This window comes from Canis aureus, chromosome 22, assembly GCF_053574225.1.
Source record: "Canis aureus isolate CA01 chromosome 22, VMU_Caureus_v.1.0, whole genome shotgun sequence".
NCBI lineage: Eukaryota > Metazoa > Chordata > Mammalia > Carnivora > Canidae > Canis > Canis aureus.
The window spans coordinates 9021073-9039507 of record NC_135632.1 but is presented as its reverse complement, the minus strand read 5'-3'; the positions used below and the strand labels follow the sequence as shown (position 1 = coordinate 9039507).

The 18435-nt window shown below is 39.1% G+C and overlaps 1 protein-coding gene and 1 long non-coding RNA gene across 4 annotated transcripts in view; one reads left to right on the top strand and one right to left on the bottom strand.

Moving 5' to 3' along the window:
• Window positions 1–218: 218 nt before the first annotated feature.
• The window catches only part of LOC144293744 (uncharacterized), a 147595-nt gene continuing 129378 nt past the window's right edge, over window positions 219–18435 (bottom strand). Inside the window, exon 3 of the long non-coding RNA XR_013360979.1 lies at window positions 219–1809. This is a non-coding gene — a long non-coding RNA (uncharacterized LOC144293744). The remainder of the gene's footprint in view (window positions 1810–18435) is intronic.
• The window catches only part of AGTR1 (angiotensin II receptor type 1), a 49336-nt gene continuing 45643 nt past the window's right edge, over window positions 14743–18435 (top strand). For 2 of the 3 annotated variants that reach the window (XM_077864762.1, XM_077864763.1), the window contains exon 1: window positions 14744–15034. The gene's annotated coding sequence lies outside the window, so the exon portion shown is untranslated. Of the gene's footprint in view, window positions 15035–18435 lie in introns of all 3 variants that reach the window. The other variant, XM_077864764.1, reaches the window with a different exon arrangement.

Genomic DNA, 18435 nt, shown 5'->3' with positions numbered 1-18435 from the left:
GCCTCAATCACAGCATATTCCATAGGAGTTCATCTTTACAATCTGTTTCATACTGCCTGCAAAACACAAAGCTATAAGCAACAGAACTGTTAGAATAGCAAATGAGGCTTGTATGTTAATAAATATTTGGCAGGTATGAAGGATCAGAATGGATTTTTTCAATGAATGGATGACATTTGGCTTTCTCAACAGCAACATATGGTCTTTATTGAGCATCTAATATGTGACAGTCATTGTTCTGAACAACAGGAATTTCATGAGCAATATTACACCAGCCTTTTCCTTGGCAGTAACATAGGAAGACCAAGATTTCTTCTATTATTTCAGCTTACGTATTCAAAGGGAGTTGATTAAATATTTCAACAAATAAAACCGTCACTACTTATATCTATCCAAGTATCTCTAAGGAAATTGAATATGTTGACCCTTATTTTTGGTTTTTCTTCCTCTATAGGCCTAAAGCCTTCGGGTGTTTGTGCTTAAATATTTCATGTTTATATGCTTGTACATTCGATGTACAACAATGCTAGGAGAAGACAGTTTTTCATATTATGTTCAAATTAAACTATAAATGGTTTTTAAAAATTAACTCCTTTAATCATTTGAGCTAAAATTTAATAAAATCAGAATACCCGAAACAAAAACAGATTAGCAAATATATGGGTTTCCTCAGTGTAGACTTAGGAATTCATACCAACCTTAGAGTTATCAACACCAACAATGCCTATGAAAGCAAAGCTAGAATTATATGCTATTCTGAGTTCAATAGAGCAGGAATTCTGGAAAGGCTGTACATATTTTCCTCTTCTAAACTGAAATACTAAAAAACAGAGGTAGAATCTACGACCAGTGAAAAGCTGAAAATTCTGATTCTTTCAGTAATTCAATTTTGTTACCACATTTGTGGGTATGATTGATATGCTCTGCAAAGACCAGAATAAAAGGAAGTTAGACAAAATGCAGAGGAACAATTTAGTTGGTCTTGAAGAAGAGTCTCTTAAACACACTTATTAAAGTAAGGCAAATAATAAACCCTTGAGTATTAGAGATTTAGAAAACCATGAATAATTTGACTAATCATCAACTTGCAGACAAGGCATATGGGTTCTCATTTATGATCCTAGGCTAATTCATATATGGCATATTTCAAATCATTTTTAGGCAAATCACCTAGTACTTAATTACACTAGCCAGTCTTTGATATCTCTTTTTATACTGGGATGGGCGTTTTCACTTTTAGCAACATTTTCTACTTAAACTTAAAATAAAATGTGACAACTATTCAAGAAATTTGAATGGGCATTGTGTTTAAAGAAACACAATTTCTATTTAACAGAAATTTAAAATCCAGCTGTCAGGTAGAGTCCCAATAAGAAACAGAATTTACCCTAGCAGGATCATTGAAATTTTCAAAATCTTTATAGAAGTGTGGATAGGGGTAAGAAAATAAATAAGGTACAATAAGATACTTAGAGACAAGCAATAGTGGAAAACCATTACAACCCCTAGGACTAACGGGACGAAGAGAGCCAAGTGAAAACTGGAGCTATACAGAATGAGTTTCTCAGAATGAACTAGACACTTGGAGGAGTGACACTACTGCCAGAGACTCCATACCAAAGCAGAGAGGGAGCTGAGAAGAAATAACCCAACCTCCCGCCCTTCCGACCTTTTGCCTGTGCCCCCTTTTTAACCAAATCCAACAAAATACCAGAACCAGAAGCTAAATCCAATCTTCCATTGACCAATTTCAGCCAGAGGCCAACCAGCAGGACAACCAGATGATGTCTTCAGTAGTAGTCAATCTCTCTAGGAACAGAGAAACATAGAAGATACTGAATGGATTTTTGCAGTGTAGGGGTGCAAATGGAGATTAATCATCACACCAGAAGGGCTAAGTGCCCTTCATTTTTTTTTAAAGATTTTATTTATTTATTTGAGAAAGAGAGAGAGAGAGATGGTGTGAGTGAGGTGGGGAATGGGGGGCAAAGAGGTAGGGAAAAGGACAGGCAGGTTCCACAGAGCGCAGAGCCCTACCTAGGGCTCTATCTCACTACCCAGAGATCAAAGCCTGAGGCAAAACCAAGAGTCAGACGTTCAACTGACTGACCTATCCAGGTCAGGGTCCCTTTTTGGAGTTCACCAAGTGACAATAGCATGAAGATAAAAAGCTTTCAAATGTATTCTCCAAGACAGTGGTTATTACAAAGCTACCACAAAATGGCAAATCTAAAACCAATGCTCCTAAACCTAGGCTTTTTCTCTGAAAAACGGTATGATCCTGTCTTCTGGAGTGAAGAACAGAAGTCACATTTCTAAAATAAATTTATACTTGAAATATTATTTTAACAAACTCTATGAGCCAGATACTCCATTCTACATATGTACCCTTGAGAAATGTGTATGTAAGTGAAACCATATACAGGCATGTTCATCCCAACAATACTCATATTAGCCAAAATGTCAACCCAAATAGCTATCCACAAAAGAATTCATGTGGTAGGTATATCAATACATTTAAATACTCTGTCATAATAAAAATTAGCAGGCAGACACTATTCATAACAACATAGAAAATTGGGACCAACTAGATGTAGAGCAATATACATTAACAGTATAGTTCTGTCTACATGACATTTAAAATCTATGCTGTTTAAAGATATATTCATATGTGGAAAAAGTGCAAAGAAAAACAAAGAAATAATTATCATAAAGGTCAGCATACTGGTGACCTCTAAAAGGAATGTGATAGAAAAGAGACACAATAGGGGCTTCTCACATTCTGGCAATGTTCTATTTTTTTACTTGCACGGTATATTGGTTAGCTAGAGATGCCTTAACAAAATATCACAGACTGGGGGCTTAAATAGTAGACATTTATTTTCTTATAATTCTGGAGTCTGGAAGTCCAAGACCAAGGTACTGCTAGGGTTGATTAAGGCCTCTCTCCCTGACTTTTACAAGGCTGCTTTCTCACTGCATCCTCATGTGGCCTTTTCTCCATGTACTTATGTAGGGGGAGAGAGTGTTCTTGTGTCCTCCCTCCTTCCTGTAAGGACACCAGTCCTACTGGATTAAGGCCCCACCCTTATGACCTCACTTAACTTTTATTATCTGGTCTATCTCCAAATACTGTCATACTGGAGTAAGGGATTCAATGCACGAACTTTGGGAGGACAAAATTCAGTGGCATAACACACGGTCCTTACATGGATGTTTGCATCTCTATGTTCATTGCATCATTTTTCACATTAGCCAAATTATGGAGGCAGCCCAAAAGTCCATCAATAGATGAATGGATAAATAAGATGTGGTGTATATGTGCAATAGAATGTTATTCAGCCACAAAAAAAGGAATGAAATCTTTCCATTTGCAATAATATGGATGGAGCTAGAGAGTATAATGCTAAGCAAAATAAGTCAGAGAAAGACAAATGCCATTTGATATCACTCATATGTGGAAATTAAGAAACAAAACAAATGAGCAAAGGAAAAGAAGGGGAGAGAGAGAGAGAGAGAGAAACCAAGAAACAGATTTTTAACTATACAGAACAAACTGATGGTTACCAGAAGAGAGTGGGGTGGGTGAAATAGGTGATAGGGATTAAGGTGTGTACTTGTGATGAACACCAGGTGTTGTATGGAAGGGTTGAATCACTATATTGTACACTTGAAACTAATATTGTGCTGTACGTTAAGCATGCTGGAATTAAAATTAAAAACTTAATAAAAATATTAAAACATTAAAGAAAATTGGTAGGAAAGGTTGTTACTCAAGCCTCCTAAATTATCACTTCAGTATTTCTTCTTACCTATTATAAATGCTTGCCTATGAAAGGAAAATAATGTCAAGGTGAAACAGACTTTTCTAAATTTCAAGTAGTAGAAATCAAATATGTCATATTAAGGCTAGATTACTCTTTGAATAAATTATTTCACAGCTCTAATTAGGACTCTATTTTAAGTTACATTTAATTTTAGAAGGCCTTTTTCCTCCTGCCCTAGAGTTGCTTTCTTGCCACTTTTCTGTCCCTGAGGACATCACTCGTTTATCAGTAAGCTTGACCCTTACTGTGATAAATCCCAGTCCAAAGTCACCCAGAATAAAATTTTATATATTTTATTGGCACACCGGTATTATTTTAATTATTATTTATGATGTTTTCATACTATAATTCTTCCCTTCTGAGATCAAACAATGCAGTTATATTTTCTATGTTGTATCTCTTTCGAAAAACAGATGCTTAGCACATGTGTCTGGAACAAATAGTCTTCATCATCAAAGGAGGTACACCTATGATGCCTTTCCCAAAGACGTGGCAGAAACAAAATGTTTTGGATTTTTTTTCTAATTTATTATATCTGGTGACTGTCATAATTAAGGATTAGGAACCAAAGGAAATTATTTCAAAGCATAAAATTTCCTGGAAAGGAATTATCTAATTATCAAGAAACCTCTTCATGTAAAACTCAAAATAGTCAAGTAGAAGAAACACAGGAAATAATTTTTAAAACATTTTTATGTAAAATGTTACATACATATAGAAGAATACCTGAAATAAATATATGACACGATGTCTGGGTGGCTCAGTGGTTGAGCATCTGCCGAGGATGTGATCCTGGAGTCCTGGGATTGAGTCCCAAATCGAGCTCCCTGTGTGAAGAATGCGTCTCCCTCTGCCTATGTCTCTGCTTCTCTATGTGTGTCTCTAGTGAATAAATAAAATCTTAAAAAAATAAACATATGACTTATTTTGCTTAGCATTATAGTCTCTAGCTCTATCCATATTGTTGCAAATAGAACGATTTCATTCCTTTTTTATGGCTGAATAACATTCTATTGTATATATACACCACATTTTTTTATCCATTCATCTATTGATGAACTTTTGCGCTGCTTCCATAATTTGGCTACTGTAAAAAAAAATGATGCAATAAACATAAGGATGCTAATATCCCTTTGAACTAGTGTTTTTGTATTGGAGGAGGCAATAAATACCCACTAGTATGATTACTGGATCATAGGGTAGTCCTATTTTTAACTTTTGAAGAAACTCCAAACTATTTTCCACAGTGCCTACACCAGTGCAAGAGGGTTCCTTGTTCCTATCAACAGTGCAAGAGGGTTCCTTTTTCTCCACCTCCTCATCAACACTTGTTGTTTCTTGTGTTTTTGATTTTAGCCATTCTGACAGGTGTGAGGTGGTATGTCATTGTAGTTTTGATTTATAGTTCCCTGATGATCAGTGATGCTAAGTATCTTTTCATGGGTCTCTTGGCCATCTGGATGTCTTCTCTGGAGAAATACCTGTTCATGTCTTCTGCCCATTTTTAATCAGATCATTTGTTTTCTGGGTGCTGAGTTTTATCCAATTTTTATATATTTTGGATACCAACCTTTTATCATATGTCATTTGCAAATATCTTCTCCCATTCAGTAGATAGCCTTTTAGTTTTGTTGACTGACTGTTTCTTTTGCTGTGCAGAAGCTTTGTATTTTGATGTATCCCAACTTCTACTGTTTCTTTACTTATATAAAACTCCTTTTCCCAACATATTTTTCTTATGACCTGAAATGTTTTGACATTTATTTTGTTTTCATACTTGCTTATTTTTTCTTTTATTTTTTTTTCATTTTTTTCTTTTAAATAACTTTCCCTGGAAACCAAATCCTAAAATGAAAAAACACCACAAAAAATACTCTTTAGTCATCACCTTTCCCTTAAGGTAGCACCTTAATTCTGTCTTTTCCTTCCCTAACAAACTTGTTAAGAAAGTCTATACTTATTCTGTCGAACTCCTAGTTATTTCCCAACCTGTTATAATGGGGTTTTGCTCCTCCATTCTACAGAAACCACTTTTGCTGGCCATGAACCTCCTCCTATTTGAGGAGGAGGAGATTCAGTGATATTTTTTTGGGTTCACATGTTTGCATCTGACACTTAATACTCTCTTTTTCTTTAAACCAAGATTTAGCAAAGCACAGCCTGCTCCCTGCTTTTATAGGGCCCATGAGCCTAGAAGAGTTTTCACATTTTAAAATGGTTTAAAGAAAGTTAAATGAAGAATAATATTTTAACATATGAAAATTATATAAAATTTGAATATCAGTGTCCGTAAATAAAGTTTTATTGGAACACAGACATACCTACTTGCTTATCTATGGCTGTTTTCTCCCCTCATAGGCAGAGTTGTATGGTTGTCTAAAAAGCCTAAAATATTTACTATCTGGCCCTTTGCAGAAAAAGTTTGCCAGTGCCTACTTAAAAGTTACTCCAGCCAAGTTTTCAGGATGCCTGGAAAAGCTCCTACTTCTCTGATAAGATCTCCCAGGGCTGTTGTGAAAATTAAACTAGACAACATATGCAAAATAAGTAAGACAGCATCTGTCTCACAGTTTGTGTTCGAAACAATGTTAGCTCTCTTGTCTGCTGACTCTTCCCCCTCTGTCTATCATTTAGATATGTGTTTCCCGAGACTTCATCTTAATTTTTCTCCTCCCTTTTCTCTTCACTCTCTTCTGTAAACCTCATTTTCTCCCATAACCTCAAGTATCATTTCTACATTCACGAGTCCCAAAACCACATATCCCAGCCCAGATCCTGCTTTACTTGGATGTCCTTCAAGAAACCAAGCTGAACACAGCCAAATTTATATTCATCCTTTCTTTAAAATATGTTCCCCTTTGGTATTCCTGATTTCAGTTAATAGCACTGCCATCCACCCAACCTCCCAACCCAGAAATCTCATCTTTTCCTTTGTGTTTCTCTCTCACCCTTCATATCCAACTAGTCAGTTGATGAATCCTTTCCATTGCATTTAAGAAACTTGTTCCGCCATCCACAGAGCCAGCACTTTAGTTGAAGTCCTCTTCATTTTTCTTCTGATATTTTAAATTTGTCTCCTGGAATTTCTCACTCATTGGGACCACAATCTGGTCCCAGTAGGATATATCCTTTACATTTCCACCAGAATTACTTATTTCCTTCTTACATAACAAATGATATTATAGGACTCCCTACTCAATGACCTCCATGACTCTCATTACTCACAGGATAAGTCAGATACTTGAACCTGACCTTTCAAAATCTTACCCTCACCTCATCCATTCATCCCTTCATCAAATTTTTATTGAGCGTGTACTGTGTACTATGTGCCAACTGTTATGCCAGACTATGGGTACAGAAGTGAATAAGGCCACCGTGATCTTTGCTTGCTGGGGGATTCCAACACAGCAGAAGAGATCAAGATTAAACAAAGAACCATTACCCTCCTCCCCATATTGGAAAAGATACATTGTCATGGTCTCATCTGTACATGTAGTGACCTCTGTCTAGAATACTATAGCCAAAGCAAAGCTCAAACATCCCCCTGGTATGGTAACTTTCTCCAGCTGGGCTATCAGAGTTAATTCTGGACTTCTTTGCATTCCCTGAATATATCTCTAATGTTTAAACATAGTGTTATACAGCCCTGCTAATTTTGTGCTTTTTTAGTTTTAGTCATTCTTTCATTTGCAAATATCTCCCTGAATTGTGAGCATCTTATATTCAGAGGCTATGTCTTATTGATGCCCTCATGCCTAATCCAGTAGTTATTATTGGTGCTTTAATTAATTAATAGTATCTCTTCTGTGACTAAAGGCCCAAAATTGGCTTATGTCCACACTATAATAATAAGCAATATTTGAAACCAATCAAATAGTAAGAAAATATTTAAAGAGACAGCATATGTTGTACATCGATAAATGATGTGAATAAAATAGTACTTTATTTGCATTTTTAAGTAATTAATTTACAATTTTTTACTTTTACATTTTGTTCATTGAGGAAAGGCCAAATGATTTGCCAATAAAAGTATATTTTATCTGTTAATGCATAATTTTTATCCAGTAATTTTATGTCTTATTTTAATATGTTCAAAGTATAGTTTCATAAAATATAAATCTCTTTGCTAAGAAATATTTGAAAATATTATCCTCACAGTAAGATATTTGTCTTTTACGAATAATATATTTACATCCTGTAGATCTTCAAGTCATAAACAATGCAGAAAATAGAGAATGATGGATGGGCTGCAGAAAGATTCAAGAAAATAATTATAATAATAACTATTCTAATCTTTAAGATGTGCCAAAGGGGAGATCCAGGAAATTACCAAGCAGTTAACATCAATACTAGGAAAGAATAAGAACAAATAATAATAGAATTGATCAAGAAGTACTTAGGCAAGAACAACTTAATGAACAACTAGCAGCATGAGTTCATGTAGAAAGATCGTGGAATATTAACCAGACAGAAAGTGTGAGTACAAGCAGAGTCAGGCAAAGGAACCTGAATTTGTCTATTTAAAATTATACAATAGCCATTGAAAACGTGTCTTAAAATAATCCTATAAGGATAAATATAAAATTAACTTTTGGCTGATATACTAGAAAAGATAGGACCTCATTTTTAAAAATTTGCTAGTCAGAAGAAACCTTCAACCCAACCACACCTCCACCAGCAGATTCAAAGAGGTACATAGGAGTGGTGCTAGTATTACTTCAATACTCTTACTTCATCTCCCAACAAACAATTGCTCAAACTTTGCTAATAAGTAGTTTTCAAGCCATCCAAATGTAAACTGTTTATATGGGTTGTCTTTGTGAATGCCTCTAACATGAAAACTAGTGTAGATGAAATCCTAACTAGATGACTTCTGTTAGCAACACAGGGGCAGCAAGTGAGTACATTAAGTTTTGTGTTGTTGTTGTTTTTTGTTTTGTTTTGTTTTGTTTTTAAGATAATTTGCTTATGTGTAGGGAAGTATTTGGGGACTGCATGGTCAAGTTAAAAATTGTAAATGGGAAAAAAAAAATTGTAAATGGGCCAGAGGAAGCTTCATTCAATAGGAATGGTCTCTAACCCAGCAAGGCTCAGAACAGCTATAAACATCTCCCCTTTGCCTTTCACTGATTAGGGAGGAGCCTTCTGCTTGGACCAGGTATCCTGCAGCTCAATCCACAGGGCAGGAGTGTATCCTAGGCCAGCATGGGTGTTCTCAAGATGGCCAGATGCCAAAGAAGCATTAGCCAAGTGGGCAGCCTGATATCATGACCTATGTAGTGACTAAAGGACAGCCAAGATGATTGTGTGAATGAACAATCTGACAGTAAGTAAAGGGTCACCCACCAAAACTGAACCAAAACAAATAATGTGGTGGAAAATATTTAGATTGTACTATTCTGAAAACAACAGGAATTTAACTAAAATTGGGATAGCCTAATTTCCTTATCTTTCCTCAACCACTTAAATTCAAACACAATTTTACAAACATCACTCATTTTTCTAGAATTTTTAATCTGAAAATCTGTTGAATTCTTTATATGGTCAAAATATATCCTGCTTGCCACCCTAAATACCTACCTTATTCTTCCTAAATACTTCATTTCTCAACACCTCCACCGTTTTAGCAATTATATAAAACCTCCTCCTTTTAAATTAAATATTCAGTGAATTTATACAACTCTTCTGTATGTCATTTCCTCTATCCCAATTAAATGATTATTAATAATGAGGTTCATAGGGGCATCGAAGTGGCTCAGTCACTTAAGCATCCAACTCTTGGTTTCGGCCCGGGTCGTACTCTCAGGGTCCTGAGATCTAGCTGTGTGTTGGGCTCTGCTCTCAGCAGGAAGTCTGTTTGAGATTCTCTCTCTTTCAAATAAATAGATCTTCAAAAAAATAATGATGTTTATAAATTTAAAACACTGATATATTACAACTCTCTTGTTGGGAATTTTATTTGTGTAGGATTTTTTTTAAATTCTTTCCTATCATCTATCAACATTTTTATTTATAGTATCAATATACTAACTTTGCTTTTTTTTTTTAGAGAGTGAAATTAATTCAATACTAAATCAATCCATCTTCACTTACTACATCTGATTTCATCTCTAAAGTTAAGAATAGCTTTATTCCTACTAGTTTTTCCCTCATTCCTCATGAACATTTAAATAAATATTAAATGTTTAATCATAGTTAAAGTCAAATATAACTTTGAGTAACAGATTCTACTCTTAGATCTTCCAAGCCTCTACAATTATGTCACATTTACCAGTTTCTTGGATAACATTTATTGGACTATTCTTATGCTCTGGTGAGTTATAGAACCTTGCAAATGTTCATTCTCTATCTTTATAAATGAAGATAGTAAGAAATAGTAGAAAGGCTGTTTCCTTAATGATATATGAAGTTTATAACTTGGTTTTTTTAAGAGGTTACATCTGTAAAAGAATATTCAACAATGCTCTTTTGTTGTCATAGTCATATCTTTCTCTATATTCCTATAAAACTATTTAAAGCAAGGATATCAATTTTGGTAAAGTACATTGTATAAGACAGATCTATATCTTATCAAAAATATTTCTTAGAATAGTGACTATATTTGAATAATTGGACAACATGCATGCTTAAATTATTGGAGTTAACTTTTTCTAAAAGCTAACTTTTAAAAAATACTAACTATAGAACAGGCTCTGTTCTATTTGCTTTACATATATTAATTAGTTTACTCCTCACTCACAATGAATCAGGTACTATTCGTACTCACACTTTAATAATAATTAAACTCAAGTACAAAAAGGTTAAAAAACTTGCTCAAGTTCATATAACTTATAAACAGAATATTGAAAATTGGAAAACCTTATTTTATGGAAAGATCTAGATGTCCACTGGTTTGGCCAACCTTTACTGTTGCCTCTTAAGAAAACAGAAAATGGACTCCAGGTCTCTAAACATCTCTTTCCATAAAATCATGCTACTTTATATTTTCAAAAACAGTCACATAAAGTTCAAGGGATTAAGTGATAACCTCTGGCAGATGTGAGTGGGAAAATTAAAAACTGGCATGTGATCTGAGTCTTTGAAGACAGCCAAGTTTTCAAATGGCAAAGGTTGGAAGGTAGTCGAGAAATGGATCAATATGGGCAAAAAACCTGAAGAGATATGAAAGGCACATCTGAGAAAATCTAAGTATAAGGTAAAAATTTTAAAAGTTGGAGAGAGAGAAATTGGAATCAAAATGAAATTCTTTCTGTAAGTTTAAACTTGACAAGGCTTAATGATATATTCTTTGAGAAAAATTTTAGAGCAAGAAAAATATAGAAAACATAGGTGTTTCTTTCCATTTTGAGTACTGTAAGTGGCCTGTGCATGAATTCCAATTTATAATCACCAGTAGCTATACAATGAATCATTTGGAAGTACTATACATAGGATAAGAGTACATGATGCGATCAGTCTTACCCAATCAATGTTCTCTCGAGACAATAAACCAAAGTACATGCAGGAGTAGATTACATTAATGTCTGCCATAGTATCCATCTCAAAAGCCTGGCTATATTCTCTTAGCAACTCTACAGTCACTAGGATGGACTCCATTTGGGAACAAACCTGAACACTGAATATTTATGTATGTTTATTAACACTTTTTTCCTCATATAAATGCCAAGTACTGACTTGTCATAAATATGAAAGAACCAACTGCACATTCTAAACCATAGGAATGCCCTAGAGTACAGGTGGCACAAGGTGGCACACTCATGTGGTTGCAGCCATTAGACTTTCAAGTTTAGTGTCAGCAAAATGTGTCCACACAGTTGTTCCTGGTTTTCCAAACAGTTTCTGAGCTAAGTTCCCTACCTTCTAGTTCACCCTGCTATGCCGATGTAACTGTTATACAAAATTCGGGTAATATAAACAAATATAAAAAGCAAATATAATCTAAAGGTATCCATAAGTATGCCCTTCAAATAACCACTGTTAAAGTACATCCGTTTTTTTCTATGCATATGGGTGTGTGTATATTTGAAGCTGGGTTTCAAATCCCTGTCTCTAGTCGTAAATCCTTAGCTCACCCTTTTGCACAGGATCAATGTGTTATTATATCCAGAAAAGCCAAGTGTTTAAACCATACCATTACTCAGCCGATTCACCACAATAATGATGCCATTAATTTCTTGAAAACTTTTCCTTCTCATCTGCTTGTTTCTGATGATACAATGTCCCTAAGAGCAAAGCCTACCCTTTCCAGAAGTTTCACCCAAAACAGCTGACTCTCTACTTAAGACTGGTCCTCAAAACTATCATCATTTCTAAAAACAAGGAGGAATTTAGTACAGACATGATGGTGGTTAGTGATTTATAGCACTAAGTCAATTTTAAAATATGAGGCTCTCCTGAACTTCATATAATAATTACAGAAACATTTCCAAATTTCATTCGCAGACTCTGGCATTTGGTTGTCACATTAGTTGAAAAGACTATTTTCCATTATCCCCATTGGAATTGTCTTGGTACCTTTATCAAAAATCAAGTGAGCATAATATGCTAGAATTTCTGGACCCAATTCTATCCCATTGATCTGTATACCAATCTTTACACCAATAAAACACTGTTGAAGTTATTACAGCTTCACAGTAAATTTTGAAATCAGGAATGTGAGTCCTCCAACTTTGCTCTTTTTTCAGAATTGTTCTGGATATTCTGTGTCCCTTGCACTTCTACCTGAATTCTAGGATCATCTTGTTTATTTCCCCCAAAACAGCCTATTGGGATTCTGATGGAGACTGTGTTAATCCATGTGTTATATGGAGATTACTGCCATTTTCATAATATTAAGTTTTCCAATCCATGAACATAGAATGTCATTCCATTTATTTAGGTCTAATTTAATTTCTTTCAATGTTTTATGGTTTTAGAATACAAGTTCTACACTTTTCAAAATTTATTCCTAAGTATTTATTTTTTTGACCTATGGTGAATGCATTTTTTCCTCATTTCATTTTTGGATTGTTTCTTGCTGACCTTGCTTATTAGCTCTAATAGCCCTTAATTGATTCCTTAGGATTTTCTAAATATAAGATCATGTCATTTGCACATAAAAATACTTTTATTTCCTTTCCAACCTAGATGACGTTTATTTCTTTTTCTTGCCCAGCTGCCCTGGCTAGAACCTATAGCACGATTCTGAATAGAAGTGAGGAGAGACAACATTTTCGTTTTAATCTTAGATGCAAAAACATTTGGCCTCTCACCATGAAGTATGATGTTAGCTTTTCATAGATGGGTTTTACTGACTACGTTCCTTTCTAGTCCTAGTTTGTTGGGTATTTTTATCATGAAAGGATGTTGAGTTTTGTCAAATGCTTTTCCTGATTTGTTGAGATGATCCTGTGGTTTTTTGGTCCTTTAATATATTGATAGGATGTGTTGCATCCATTGATTTTGAGTAAACTAATCTTGCATTTCTGTGATAAATCTCACTCGATCATGGTGTACAATCATTTTTATATGTCACTGGATTCAACCTGTTAATATCTGTCAAGGATTTTTATCTACATTCTTGAGAGATATTTATCTGAGTTGTCCTTTCTTGTTCTGTCTTACCTGGTTTTAGTATCAGGCAATAGTGGCCTCACTGCATGAGGGAAGTGATCCTCTTTTGCGTTTTGGAGGGATCCCTGGGTGGCGCAGCGGTTTAGCGCCTGCATTTGGCCCAGGGCGCGATCCTGGAGACCCGGGATCGGATCCCACGTCGGGCTCACAGTGCATGGAGCCTGCTTCTCTCTCTGCCTGTTTCTCTGTCTCTCTCTATCTCTCTGTGTGACTATCATAAATAAATAAGAAAAAGAAATTTAAAAAAAAAGACAAATTTTGCGTTTTGGAATAGCTTATGAAGAAATTCTATTAATTCTTCCTTAAATACGTGGTCATATTTTGTTCGTTAACTTTTTCTATTTTTTTTTTTAAGATTTTATTCATTTATTCATGAGTGACAGAGAGAGAGAGGCAGAGACCCAGGCAGCTGGAGAGGCAGGCTCCCTGCAGGGAGCCCGACGCGGGACTCGACCCCAGGTCCCCAGGATCGCGCCCCGGGCTGAAGGCGGCGCTAAACCGCTGAGCCACCGGGGCTGCCCACTATTTTTTTTTCTACTTTTATTTTTTTTAATAATAAATTTATTTTTTATCGGTGTTCCATTTGCCAACATACAGAACAACACCCCGTGCTCATCCCGCCAAGTGCCCCGCAGTCGCCCGCTCCCCTTCCTCCACCCCTAGCTGGTTTCCCGGTTAGCCGTGCAGCTCTGAGCGCCGGCCCCAACGCGGAGGCCGTAGATGTCCACCCTTTCAGCGCCTGAACCTCAAACCCATCTATGCAGTGATCCACGACAGGATGGCCAAAGCCGGAGTTCCAGGAAGGAGACGTCGGCTCATTCCTCCTTAAAAAGTTCTCCCAGTCGAGCGCGGGCGAGCGCCGGGGGCAGCCCCGGGCCGTGAGCGCGCCCCGCCCCCGCCCCCGCCCCCGCCCCCGCCCCTGGTCCCCGCCCGGGCCTCGACCCCCGCGGGCAGCCCCGGAGCCCCGCGCCCCGCGCCCCGCGCCCGGGGATGCTGCGCGCATCCCCCGCCTGCGCCCGCGTCTGGAGGCGGGAGGCGGGAGGCGGGAGGCGGGAGGCCGGGTCCCGGGGGCGGGGCGGGGCGGCCGGGAGAGGATGCTCGGCGGGGCCTGGGCCGCGGCACCTCCGGGGCGGCGCCGCCCCTCGCTATAAACCCGGGGCTGCCGGGTCGCCGAGGACTGCAGCGCCTGGCAGCGGGGCCCGCGGCCGCCGGTACCGGTGGGCGCAGCGCGAGGACCCGGGAGCGCCCCGGAGGGCGGGGGCGGGGACCCGACGGCGGGCGGGCGCTGGGCGGCTGCGGGCACCGCGGAGACGCCCCCGCACCCACCCGCACCCGCACCCGCACCCGCACCCCCACCCCCACCCCGCACACCGGGCGAGGGGCGCAGGGCTGCGGGGACCACCGGGGGCTGTTCGCCGCGCGGCCCCCGGATCTCGTTCCGAATCGACCAGACCCTTCGGAGCCACAAGCGCGGACTCCGCGGGACCGGGATGCAACCAGGAAAACTTTCTTCCCGAGGCTTTTAGCCGCATCTCCAGGGCGAAGCCGGCGTGAGTCCTGCGGGGCGTCCGTTTAAAAGTTGTGCTGCTTCTCAGGTGAAGTTCCCGGCGCCCCCGCCCCCCCCCCGCCCGCGGCCCCGGCAGCTCGTGTCCCCCCGAGCCCGCTGCAGGCCGACTGGGGGCCCTCGGAACGGCACTGGGTCCCCACCTGGAGCTCACTCCCCCGCCCTCAGCTGCCCCCGGGGGCCCTCTGGTTCCTCAGACCCGCAAGGGCACAAGCCTGGGCGTCCCCACGGCCCGACCCCCACGGCCCGACCCCCACGGCCCTGGCCGGCACCTCTGGAACGGAGGCGGGGTTTTAAGAGCAGCTCCTGTTGGCTGCTCTCCCCCACCGCCTACCTAGAACCCCATTCCCCGGCCACCCCCACCCCCCCCCCCAGCCTTCTTCTCCCCAAGACCTCAGCAAGTCTCTCCCAGGGCCTCTCCCGCCCCGCCGCTTTGGGGCACCCAGTAGAGACCCCCGCTCTTGAACCCACCTGGGGCTGCTTTGCCTCCTCTGCTTCCTGCTGGGGCATCAGACTGCTGCGACTGGCCCCAGAGCCCCCTCTTCTCAGTGGAAGTCTGGGTGCCCATGTTCCCCCGGGATCAAATTTGGGACTTGGCTACATTTATTTCTAGTGTCATTCAGACAAGAGGAAAGTAACAGGGAGGGACGCGAGAAATCTGGGACCCTACTGCTCTGTCTTAGGACTTTGTTGAGCGACTCGTTTCTCCTAAAGGTGCCTTGTCCCCAACATCGTTCGGTAGATACCGGCTGAGTGGCCTGGGTCCCCAGGCGTTTACTGCCTGTAGCATAAGCTGTGACCGTTTTGTACGTTTTCTCTGCGGCACCGTCTGCTTCCCCGTGTGCTGTGGAGCGTCCCTAGCTCTAGAGGCCCCGCTGGATCATCTCTGTTTAGGCTGTTCTGCATTCTAACCCGTCCCACGCAGACAGTGCAGGGGGGAGCACAGGAGCCCGACCGAGAGACCCCCTTAAATGGCCCTGTACTCTCAGCAGAGTATTTCACAGCTCTGAACCTCAGGCCCCAGGCCATCAGGTTCCCTCCAGTGAGTGATGAAATCCCTTGATTCCTGTTGTTTCCTAGTGAGTTGCTTAAAAAATAGTACTCTAAAATAATTACCCTTTTAGCCCATGTGTGGGACCCTCAACACTCTCTAAATAACCCCCCTGGTAAATTATCTGTTCTGGAAAATCATTAAGTTTCCAAGGCTGGTTCCAAAAGTCCATACCCCCCCCCCCCCCCACACACACACACACCCAGATTACAGCTGGCAGTTCCCAAAACCTGGTTTCATGGTTCAGGGAGTGTACCCCCGGTGCCAGTTCTCAGCATTTGTTAGAGTTTCACAATTATTAGTGTCACGTCTGTCATCTACTCTGTCTCTCCCTTTTTATTTCTGACTTCATTGTTTTTTGTGCCCATCACGAAGCCTCCATTTCTGGTAAATCTCCTTTCTTTGACCATAAGCTGAATCAAATGCTCCAATGTCCAACTCAGAAGCAAACTGGTTTCCTTCCACTGGCTCCAGTGACACCAAAGGAAGACTTCTCTTCCTTGAGATGTAGAAAATGTCTTGAGTCACCGTTGCTTTGCCAACGCTGTCCGTCCCAAGAGTTCTGAGCTTAAAGCTTTCCTGTCGCTCTTTAACCCTAGTTCAGTGTTCAAGAGGGAAAGAATATGGATTGTTCAGGTTTCTTACACTGTGTTTCCTTTTTTTTTCCCCTAGTTTGAGGTAAGAATGTGTGTGTGTGTGTGCACGCACGCACACGGGCACACGTGTATACACATTTTTTGGTTTGTTGCTGCTGCTTATTACTTTTGTTGTGACTATCACTGATTATTTACCCTACACAGGAGGGAAAATAGTGGAAGAAAATTTAATCTGCTACTTAACCAAAGCCCAGGTAAAATACTTAGCTGAGGGAAGCCTAACACCAATAGTTTAAATGCACGACGCACGTTTTCTATAGTTTGATCTGTGCCACTACATCCTTTTCAAGCAAATAACAGATTTGCTGTATTTTGTTTTCAGATTTGTTACAGGGACCTAGACCAAGTCCTATAACACGTGCATGTTTTGGCTGCCTGATGCAGGCTCCCATCCATTAGCCTCACACTCATTAGTTTACCTAGTGCTCTGACTGCTTGGCCATAACTGGGCTGTGCCAGTGTCCCAAGTAAGCTAGCCAATTAAGAATTTTATTTAGATATTTGAAGTAAATCCAAATGTTTCAAAGATTAGAAAGCTGTCTTAAAGACACACTGTGGCAAATAACAAATATAGAGCCAGATCAACAAACTGTGACAGAGCAGTCAAGGCCAGGTTGGGAATGCTCTTCTCCCATGCTGTCTAGTAAACTGGACAAATCACCTTTTAAATTCATCACCACTGAAAAATGCTATTATTTTTCTTCAAAATAGTTCTATGCCTTCCCTTCCAAACTGCCTACAGTCGTTGGATTCCCTGGTTTGTGTTCCTTGTCATGTAGTTACTTATTAAAATAGTATATCAAAGTTCCCATGAGCGAAAGTAAGTTTTGTTCCATTTCCAGCCTGAATTTAGCTGTCATTTTATATTTTTCTATTTTATTCATTATATGAACTTTAGCTACCAAAATTCAACTTTTCAGCAGCTTAATATATAAAATATATCTTAAATCAAGGAGGTCTATAGGGACTTAAGGTAATATTCAACTGATTTGGCATATGATGACCATTATCATTTTAAAGCTCTTAAATACATGCAAAATAAATCACAGCAAACACCACACACACACACACACACACACACACACACACACACAAACTAAAAAGCTATACATGAACTATACATTTGCCAAATGTTTTATTATTCAGTGGTCATTTTAATGACACATTTGACAATTTGAAATAGAAAATAAAGTATATATCTAGAACTGTCATAGAAATGACAAGTGAATTTTAATAGTAGGTGCATTAACATTGAAAGTTTTGCTATCTGAGTTTTGATTCTCTGTAGCAGATGGTCACAAGGAAAAAAATTCCCTTGAATGTTAAAATCATCTTTCAAATATTTTACTAACATAGGTCACTATATGCTATAAATATTGTATGACCACTATATTTTACATTATTCTTACAGACCAGTTTAGAAGAGTTTTTGTCGTATTTGTCTGGCTCCTAAGTAGATGCATCATCCGAACGTCTTAAATAGAAATAAATGTCTAGATTTGCAGTGATTATTATACTTTCCTTCCTATATCTAAGAATATTTTAAATTGGGTTGCTAGGCTCACATTTAATTAATTTTTTAAAATTTAATAGTTTATAAAATGGGTGAAGAAATGGATATGCTTTGTTTTTCCTAATCACATTGTGCCTTCATATTCTAAGTCCTAAGTCTAAATGTCCCTAAAATTTAAAATCATAGAATTTGGGTCAAGTCTTACGTGATTT